The sequence below is a fragment of the Balaenoptera acutorostrata genome, chromosome 19, assembly GCF_949987535.1.
Source record: "Balaenoptera acutorostrata chromosome 19, mBalAcu1.1, whole genome shotgun sequence".
Lineage (NCBI taxonomy): Eukaryota > Metazoa > Chordata > Mammalia > Artiodactyla > Balaenopteridae > Balaenoptera > Balaenoptera acutorostrata.
This window is the reverse complement of record NC_080082.1, coordinates 61,399,493-61,409,129: the sequence shown is the minus strand read 5'-3', so window position 1 is coordinate 61,409,129 and position 9,637 is coordinate 61,399,493. Positions and strand designations below refer to the sequence as shown.

At 41.4% G+C, this 9,637-nt stretch overlaps 1 pseudogene; it reads right to left on the bottom strand.

Annotated features, from left to right (window-relative positions):
* Positions 1–780: 780 nt before the first annotated feature.
* LOC114237665 (vomeronasal type-1 receptor 4-like) lies at positions 781–2,337 on the bottom strand (annotated as a pseudogene).
* Positions 2,338–9,637: the final 7,300 nt, after the last annotated feature.

The window sequence follows — 9,637 nt, the reverse complement described above, 5'->3', positions numbered from 1 at the left end:
GATCAACCATACCTCAAAAACAAAACAAAACAAAACAAGAGTGGAGTCTCTACCTCCCAGTATTTCCCACATCCCTCTGGCTCTCCCGAAAGAAAGCCCTGCTGCCTTTCAAAGCTAAATGTTCTGGGGGCTTATCTTCCCGGTGTGCCAGCCCAATGTAGGGCTCAGAATGCTCACCCCTTGGGGAGAATCTTTGTAACTGTATTATTCTCCTGTTTCTAGGTCACGCACCCAGGGATATGGTTCTTGACTCTATCGAGACTCCAACCCTCCTACCTGTCTCACTGTGGATCCTTTAGTTGTAGAAGATCTTTTCTGGTAGCTTCTGGTCTTCCTCATCAATACTTGCTCTGTATACAGTTGTAATATTGGTGTGTCCAGGAGAAGAGGAGAGCTCACGGTTTTCCTACTCCATCACCTTGGAGCATTCCCCTGTGGTATTCTTGGCTACAGCAGCCTTAGCTGACTAAAACAGATTTTCCTGGTTAATGAAGGTGGGTTGAGTATAATCACCTGAGCTTTAAAGAACAGATGCCAAATAGTTACGATGGAAAGAAGTGAGAGATTGAAAACAGGAAGGGGACTCAATTTGCTAATGCTGGCTTTCTAGATGGAGATACTCAGAAGTGAGTCATTAAAGGAAACGTATTCTGCCAACAACATGAAGCAGCCCGAAAGCAGTTCTTCCACAGGTGCCAGTTCAAAACTTTCCTTTGGACACTGAGGGTGAAGGAAGGAAGGAATGAATTGGCAACTGTGCACTGTGGAAATACACATAATTTACATATTTCTCATAATAGTAGGGGATTTTGTATTCCTCAACCAGGCAAAGTAGAGCCTGTGTACACTGGAGTCACAGCTCATGAGCAGAAAGGGGCTGACACTTGGGAAGCACGCAGCAGTAATTACAGTCATGTCCACAAGGAACCAGCTAGGATGATCAAGAAGAGACAAAAGATGTTGAAAGATGGAGGAAAGGGTATAAAAGTAGACAACAGTGCTCACCAGGAGAAGAATGGTTTTGGCAGCTCTGGACTCAAGGCGGGGGACCTGGGGGAGGCGTTGGTCCTACAAATGTGTTGGACCTGCTGCTTACGTCTGTACAGGATGAAGACCACAGAGCCACTGGCCCAGAGCGTGAGCCCCAAACAGAAACAGCAGGGAATGATAGCAATGCTCCATACATTGCCTGTCTGGTTTCGTCATGATGAACAGCAGAACAGTATCCAAAATCCTTTCTGCTTGTGATGTTTTGTTGCTCTATTTGCCAGTTATATCGATAGGAAAAACAACATTTACCAGCATTTGGAGCATCCAACACAGGAAAATAGAGGGAACAATGTACTTGGGAGCTTTTACTTTAAGCTCTGCCCACCTGGAGTTCCTGGGACTGATCGTGATGGCCTGAAAGACACTCAAGAGGCAGATGCTACCCGTGGACACTCCCTCCCCACTCTGTGAAGAAAGAAAAGAAGTTTGCATCCAAAATCACTGGGGAAATGTTTCCTCCCAAAGACTGCCATTGTCTGGGGGACCCCTTTACAGAGGAGGACCAAGAAGTTGGCTACAATCAGGTGCTTAAGAATCAAATCTGTAGGAGGCTTCCCTGGTGGCGCAGTGGTTGAGATCTGCCTGCCAATGCAGGGGACACAGGTTCGTGCCCTGGTCTGGGAGGATCCCACATGCCGCGGAGCAACTGGGCCCGTGAGCCACAACTACTGAGCCTGCGCGTCTGGAGCTTGTGCTCCGCAACAAGAGAGGCCGCGATAGTGAGAGGCCCGCGCACCGCGATGAAGAGTGGACCCCACTTGCCGCAACTAGAGAAAGCCCTCGCACAGAAACGAAGATCCAACACAGCCATAAATAAATAAAAATAAAAAATCCACCTGCCAATGCAGGGACATGGGTTCAAGCCCTGGTCCAGGAAGATCCCACATGCTGTGGAGCAACTAAGCCCGTGTGCCACAACTACTGAGCCCGCATGCCACAAATACTGAGCCTGCTCTCTAGAGCCCATAAGCCACAACTTCTGAAGCCCCATGCCTAGAGCCCCCGCTCTGCAAGAAGAGAAGCCACCGCAATGAGAAGCCCGCACACCGCAACGAAGAGTAGCCCCTGCTTGCCGCCACTAGAGAAAGCCCACGCGCAGCAACAAAGACCCAACACAGCCAAAAATAAAAAAAAAAAAAAAAAAAAAAGAATCAAATCTGTGGACCTTAACCTGTAGCCAGTGAAGGAAAGGATGATATAATGGCAAAGAAGTGAGAAATTCCCCAGGATTCCAACCACAGTCTGTATTAAGAAGATCACGTCCATTGTCAAGTTGCTGCTGGCCATCCTCTTAGTTCACAGTCACTGAAACTTGTCTTGTGAGTTAGAATGTCCTGCATGGGAGTATCAGGCATGGGCTACATGAATCACGTCAGCTGAAATTCAATATTCTCCACTTACCATTTGTTCCCACTTGGAAACATTTACTTCATGTTTTTCTGTTACTAGCAGCTTTTAAAGGGTTGACTGTATGACATTGAAAGAGCACTTATATGTGAAATTAATCACTGAAGGCATTACATGTGATCACTTCTTCATTCTTCACAAATCTATGAGGCAGGCACTTATGGAACTTTAACTATACAGAGGAGGGTAATGTACACATAGAGAGGTTAAGGATTTGTCAAAATCTCCTGTGTAGGGCAGAGTGAGAACTTGCAATCCACTGGACCGGTAAAGACAGTGCATTGAGCCACCAGCTCTGCCAAAAAGCTAATTAGCTGTGTTCATATAATAATCCAGATCTATATTTAGTTTTGTTTCCACAGCTTGTTCTTTGATTTTAGACTGGTACTATTTTATAACTTTCATTATAATAAGATTCCATTTTTGTAAAGTTTTACTCTGTAGGGCACTACGTATTATGAATGAAGCTTTAGATATCTTAATACATGTACATGCCCTGCTGGCAGTAGAATATTGCAGAACCTGCCCCATGACAAGTTAATGTCATGAAGATGAGAATGGCTCAATATTAGGACGGAAAAAGGAAGACTCTTGCTTTTATGTCAGAAAAGCAAGTATAACAGCGTATGTTACAGAAACTGTTTAATCGTCACATGTAATTCCATAAACTTTGAGACATAAAACACTCATGCATGATGAAATAGTGTAAAAGGAAAAACTAAACTATTATTATTTTCAGATGATACACTTGCCTATTTGTTAATACTAGACTTAATTGAACATTTGAAATGAATAAAGATTTGAGAATGATGTTAACATACCAGAGATATATGCAAATTAGCACCCGCAAGGCATGTATTCTTGTGCACTTTATAAATTAAAATACTAGATATTTGGATTGATATTAAAATACTTTTTTAATGGGCAGAAACAATATGATATATGACTAACAACTGCTGCCTGAAACTCATCATTATCATGTGAACGTGCCTTAACGGTTTATTTCCTAACTTAAAGAGTGAAGACACTTGACCATAATCAATAGACTCTGTATGTTTTCAGTGAAGACACAATTACTGTCTCCATTAACAACCAGAGTTAGAGAAAACCTGTCCATTCAATCCATTTCCATTTGAATACACTTTCTGCACAGGATTACATGATTTTTTGCACATTCATCATACTCTTTACTGCAAACTTGGAGTTATTATTGGTGCACCTCTAGCCATCCTGAACCTTTAGTCTATGATTCCTATAAGGTAGACTGAAGAGCAAACTGATTTTACAGCTACATTTTTAAGCACCTTAAAAAACCAGGTTTTGTTATCACTTGGACTAAGCCACAACAATCACTGCCAGTGAGGATTAAATTACATTGCCCGAGGAGCCAGCAGGGGTTGGTGTAGGGTTAGGACCCCATCTCTCTTTACTAGCTCAGCTCATGCCTCAGAATTTTTCCACCTTCCTGCATGGTGTTGGCACTGAATCAGGTTACTGCACAGAAGACTGCCTTTCTGATATGATCACTTACTCAGAATCTTGATCTGCCGTTATCTTACAGGCTCTGCCGCTCAGACTGAAAAAGAACGGTCCTTACCTGACTCCTTCCTCCTGCCAGGAGAGTGGGCTCCCTGTGATCGTCTTTATAGCCAGTACCTGTGTGGGAGGGAGACAGCCAGAGCCTGATATATGGGTTTGAGATTCTGTGTCCTCCCCACCCCTCCCATCAGAACTGCAATTATCATTTCACCTGCAGCAGCAATGGGAGTGTAGGCTTGGGATCTGAAAACTTTCCTCTCTGTTGTTAATTACCAAAGTCATTTACAAGTTTCTAGTTAGCCCTCTTAGGAGACAACTGGAGTATTTTTGAGAGGCATTTTCTTTTCCATGACCCCTGAAGGCAGACAGGGTCTCACAAGGAGGAGAGTAGGAAATGCTGAAATCACACACATAAGGGACTGGCATAAAGTATGTGTGTCCCTCTGGATTCTTCACTTCCCCGAGGTGTTTCTCTATCCTAAAACTAGTACTTTCCTAATCTTCAGACCACTGAACTGAACCTCCAGTTAAAGTATTGGTAGAGAAACGGAATGAGACAAAATACCTGAGAAGTATATTCAAAGAGACACAAGTAAAAGGAAGAATATGATAAATCACTCATTATAGAAAATGTCTGCACAAATCAAAGCCAATAAATTGGACTCATTTGCATAAATCAATGCCAATTAATATGGAGATGTTGTAGGAAAATATACTTTACAATTACTGACCTCCATTAGTGATTAGACTTAGACGCAGAACAATATGCATAGAAAAAAATGAGAAGGTTCAAAAAGAGTGTCTCACAAATTAGCACCTAGTTCTGAAGGCTCAACAGACAGATTTTACTATTCTTGTAAATATCAGATGAACCAATGCTCAATTACTTAATTCAAGGGAATCAAATAGTTACCAGAGTGCTCTACATTAATTAATTAATTAATTAATTAATTGTGCTACTTTTCAGTAATGAGCACTTGATGCTTTGATAACTAAGAAATATAAATTAGGAGTTGAAAGTAATCTTTCAGTTTTCCCTACAAATAAATCCACATTTGATGCACAGTCATGATGCAATCATTGTCCATTTACAAGTCAGGTGTTGGAGCCATACTGGTGGTCAACCATGTCTGCACACAAACACGAACTCATTTAAATACTTACAGGCAGAAGCAAACACACATGTGCATTCACACTCACGTACTCATATATACTCACATACATATACATATACATAAGTCACATACACAACTACATGTGCAAACTCAAACATTCATGCACATGCTCAGCACATATAAACTCGCATCATATTCATAAACACACGTGACGCATTCATATGAAAGCACTCACTTTCATAAAATTAACTTACACAGTCCCTGTGTATCTGTGGACGACATGTTCATATACAGAAGAATAGGTGTATCTCCAGACTTCTGGATGCAGGAAAAAGGGGTCCTTTCCATTGTTTGTAATCCTTTCAACGCTGCAACAACCAACAGAAAATATTTGCTATATGCAGCCTTAAAATTGCTATGCGTATTACCTCCTTAGGTGGGTCAGAGGGTAAGAAAGGTAGAGTGCTCGGAGGCATGGCAGTGAATGGGTATGTGATAGATCAGTATGAGAGAGAGGGCATAGAAAAAGGGGTACACAAATAAGACCACGGTAAAGGAAGCCTGGAGTGTGGGAGAGAGTACAGGGAAAGAGAAAAGGCAGAAGCATAAGGAAAAAGGAGTATGAAAAATCCCAGGGTGGTTAAAGTGCATTGCCGGTTTTGAGGGTACAATGAGGCAAAGTGTGCGGCCAAGTGAAGGGTGTGAAGCATATCGGGTTCTAGGGAAACAGAGGTGCGGGATTCCGTGGGAATGAAGGAAATAAGGGTATGAGGAGTTTGGGGGCAAAAATGTTAAAGGTCAGTGGTTGGTAAAACTCCCAAGAGACTTATTGTCTTTGAGGGATTAAAATGATAGTGAGGGCTTCCCTGGTGGCCCAGTGGTTGAGAGTCCGTCTGCTGATGCAGGGAACGCGGGTTTGATCCCTGGTCCAGGATCCCATATGCCGCAGAGCAGCTAGGCCCACATGCCACAGCTGCTGGGCCGGTGCTCCGGAGCCCGTGAGCCACAGCTACTGAGCCTGCGTGCCACGCGCCTAGAGCCCGTGCTCCGCAACAAGAGAAGCCACCGCAATGAGAAGACCGCGCACCACAACGAAGAGCAGCCCCCGCTCGCTGCAATTAGAGAAAGCCCGCGTGCAGCAACAAAGACCCAACGCAGCCAAAAAAAAAAAAAAAAAAAAAAAAGACAGTGAGAGGAGGAAGGGGAATACGTGTGCGGTAGGCAGATGCTGGAAATATAGTGTGGCCCAAGGCAGAAATAGAGAATTGAAAGAGGACATGAAGCCTGGTGAAGACAATGACCAAGAGAAGAGAAAAAAAAATGGTCACATGGCAATGAGGAAGGTGGGAGAACGTTGGGCATGAGTGAGCCAAGGAGCCCAGAAGAAAGGGTCAGGGATAAGAGGGTTGTGGGTTGTGGATTTGGTTTATGAATTAGTTGAGGATGCCTGAGAGTTGGGGCTGGGGTCCTTGATGGTGTGGGTGTAGAGTACACGGGGAATGGGCTGAGATATTTGGCTTGGAAGTAGATGCAGGGTAAGAAAATAAAGGCTCAAATGATGTGGTTTGCAGGGGGGATGGAAGGTGAGGAGGGCCAGACTAGAATCACATGGGAATGGATGTCCAAAAAGTGACGGGAGGGAGGTCGAGGATGCAATATAGGTGTCTGAAAAAGTTGAGTGAAGTTGAGGAGTGAATGGAGTTTGGTGCATGGCTAAGCTCACAAGGGTGGAGGCACAGAAGATGTATCTGAGGGAGGGGAAATACACGAAAGAAGAGGGGAGGAATGGAACTGGGAAAGACGGAAGTGGCAATGGGCAGATTGGAGGCCACTATTTGATTCCCCATACATTAATTCTCCAATTTATGGTCAAATCACAACAGTCATGGATAGTTTCTAATTTCAGCTCAGGGGAGCAAAAATTTTGCTTATATAAAATGCCCCCAAAACCGCTTAAATAGAACATACAATGTAGGATGGAAGCTAAATTTGGGGGTAAACAACACAATAGCATTTCACTCTTCATTTGGGAAACCACCTAAAGGATGTGACTTCCGTAGGTCATGCAAAAGAGGCTGTTTATTAGCCTCATGTAAATCAATGAAGTTAGAAAACTCCCTCACACCATATACAAAAATAAACTCAAAATAGCTTAAAGACTTAAATATAAGATAGGATACCATAAAACTCCTAGACAAGAACACAGGCAAAACATTCTCTGATGTAAATTGTAGCAATGTTTTCTTAGATCAGTCTCCCAAGGCAAAAGAAATAGAAGCAAAAATAAACAAATGGAACCTAATCAAACTTATAAGCATTTGCACAGCAAAGGAAACCATAAGAAATTGAAAAGACAATCTACGGACTGGGTGAAAATATTTGCAAATGATGCGACTGACAAGGGCTTAATTTCAAAAAGGTATAAACATCTCATACAGCTCAATATATTAAAAAAAAACCAATCAAAAAATGGGCAGAAGACCTAAATAGACATTCCTCTAAAGAAGACATACAGATGGGCAACAGGCACATGAAAAGATGCACAAAATCTCTAATTATCAGAGACATGCAAATCCAAACTACAATGAGCTATCACCTGACACTGTATAGAATAGCCATTATTTTAAAATCCACAAAAAATAAATGCTGGAGAGGGTGTGGAGAAAAGGGAACCCTCCTACACTGTTGGTGGGAATGTAAATTGGTGCAGCCACTGCGGAAGACAGTATGTAGGTTCCTTAAAAAACTAAAAATAGAGTTACCATAGGATCTAGCAATCCCACTCCAGGGCATATATCTGGAGAAAACCCTAATTTGAAAAGATACATGCACCCTAGTGTTTACAGCAGCACTATTTACAACAGCCAAGACATGGAAGCAACCTAAATGTCCATCAGCTGATGAATGGATAAAGAAGATGTAGTATATATACACAATGGAATACTACTCAGCCATAAAAAAGAACAAAATAATGCCATTTGCGGCAACATGGTTGGACCTAGAGGTTATCACACTAAGTGAAGTAAGTCAGACAAAGACAAATATCATATGATATCGCTTGTATGTGGAATCTAAAATATGATACAAATGAACTTATTTACAAAATAGAAACAGACTCAGACATAGAAAACAAATTTATGGTTACCAAAGGTGAAGGTGGGAGGAAGAATAAATTAGGAATTTGGGGTTATCACATACAAACTACTGTATATAAAACAGATAAAAAACAAGGTCCTACTATATAGCACAGGAAACTATATTCAATATCTTGTAATAACTTATAATGAAAAAGAATATATATATGTGTATATATATAAAACTAACTCACTTTGCTGTACACCAGAAACTAACACAACATTGTAAATCAACTATATTTCAATAAAAAATAAAATAAATAAGACGCTTAAGTTTTTGGTAAATGTTTGTGGTAATATAAAAGTAAAAAACATAGGAAGAACTTTAATGATAAAATAGTTAAGCAATAAAATTATTCATGAGTTACATTAGCAATAAACTATGAAAAAGAAAATTAAGAAAGTAATACCACCTAAAACTGCACTAAAAACAATAAGATACCTAAGAAATCATCTAACCAAGGAGGTAAAAGACCTGTACTTTAAAAACTATAAGCCTGATGAAACAAATTGAAGACAACACAAATAAATGGAAAGAAATACCATATTCATGGATTGGAGGCATTAGTATTATTAAATGATCATAGTCCCCAAGACAAGGTACAGGTTCAATGCAATCCCTGTCAAAATACCAATGGCATTTTTCACAGACTAGAGCAAATAATTGTAAAGTTTGTATGGAAACACAGAAGACCCTGAATAGCCAAAATAATCTTGAGAAGGAAGAACAAAGCTGGAGGTGTCATGCTCCCTGATTTCAAACTATACTACAAAGCTTCAGGCATCAAAACAGTGTGGTACTGGCACAAGCTCAATGGACACATAGATCAGTGGAACAGAATAGATAGAACAGAAATAAACCCATGCCTACATGGTCAATTAATCTATGACAAAGGAGGCAAGCAGATACAATAGGACAAAGACAGCCTCTTCCATAAATAAATGGTGTTGGGGAACTGGACAGCTACATGCAAATCTATCAAACTGGAATAATTTCTCACACCATATACAAAAATAAACTGGTATATACATACAATGGAATATTATTTATTTATTTAATAATTAATTAATTTTTAAATTATTATATATTTTTTTATTTTTGGCTGCGTTGGGTCTTCGTTGCTGCGTGTGGGCTGTCTCTAGTTGCAGCGAGCAGGAGCCACTCTTTGCTGTGGTGCACGGGCTTCTCATTGTGGTGGCTTCTCTTGTTGCAGAGTACAGGCTCTAGGCGCATGGGCTTCAGTAGTTGTGGCACGTGGGCTCAGTAGTTGTGGCACATGGGCTTAGCTGCTCTGTGGCATGTGGGATCTTCCCAGACCAGGGCTCAAACCCGTGTCCCCTGCATTGGCAGGCAGATTCTCAACCACTGGACCACCAGGGAAGTCCTTACAA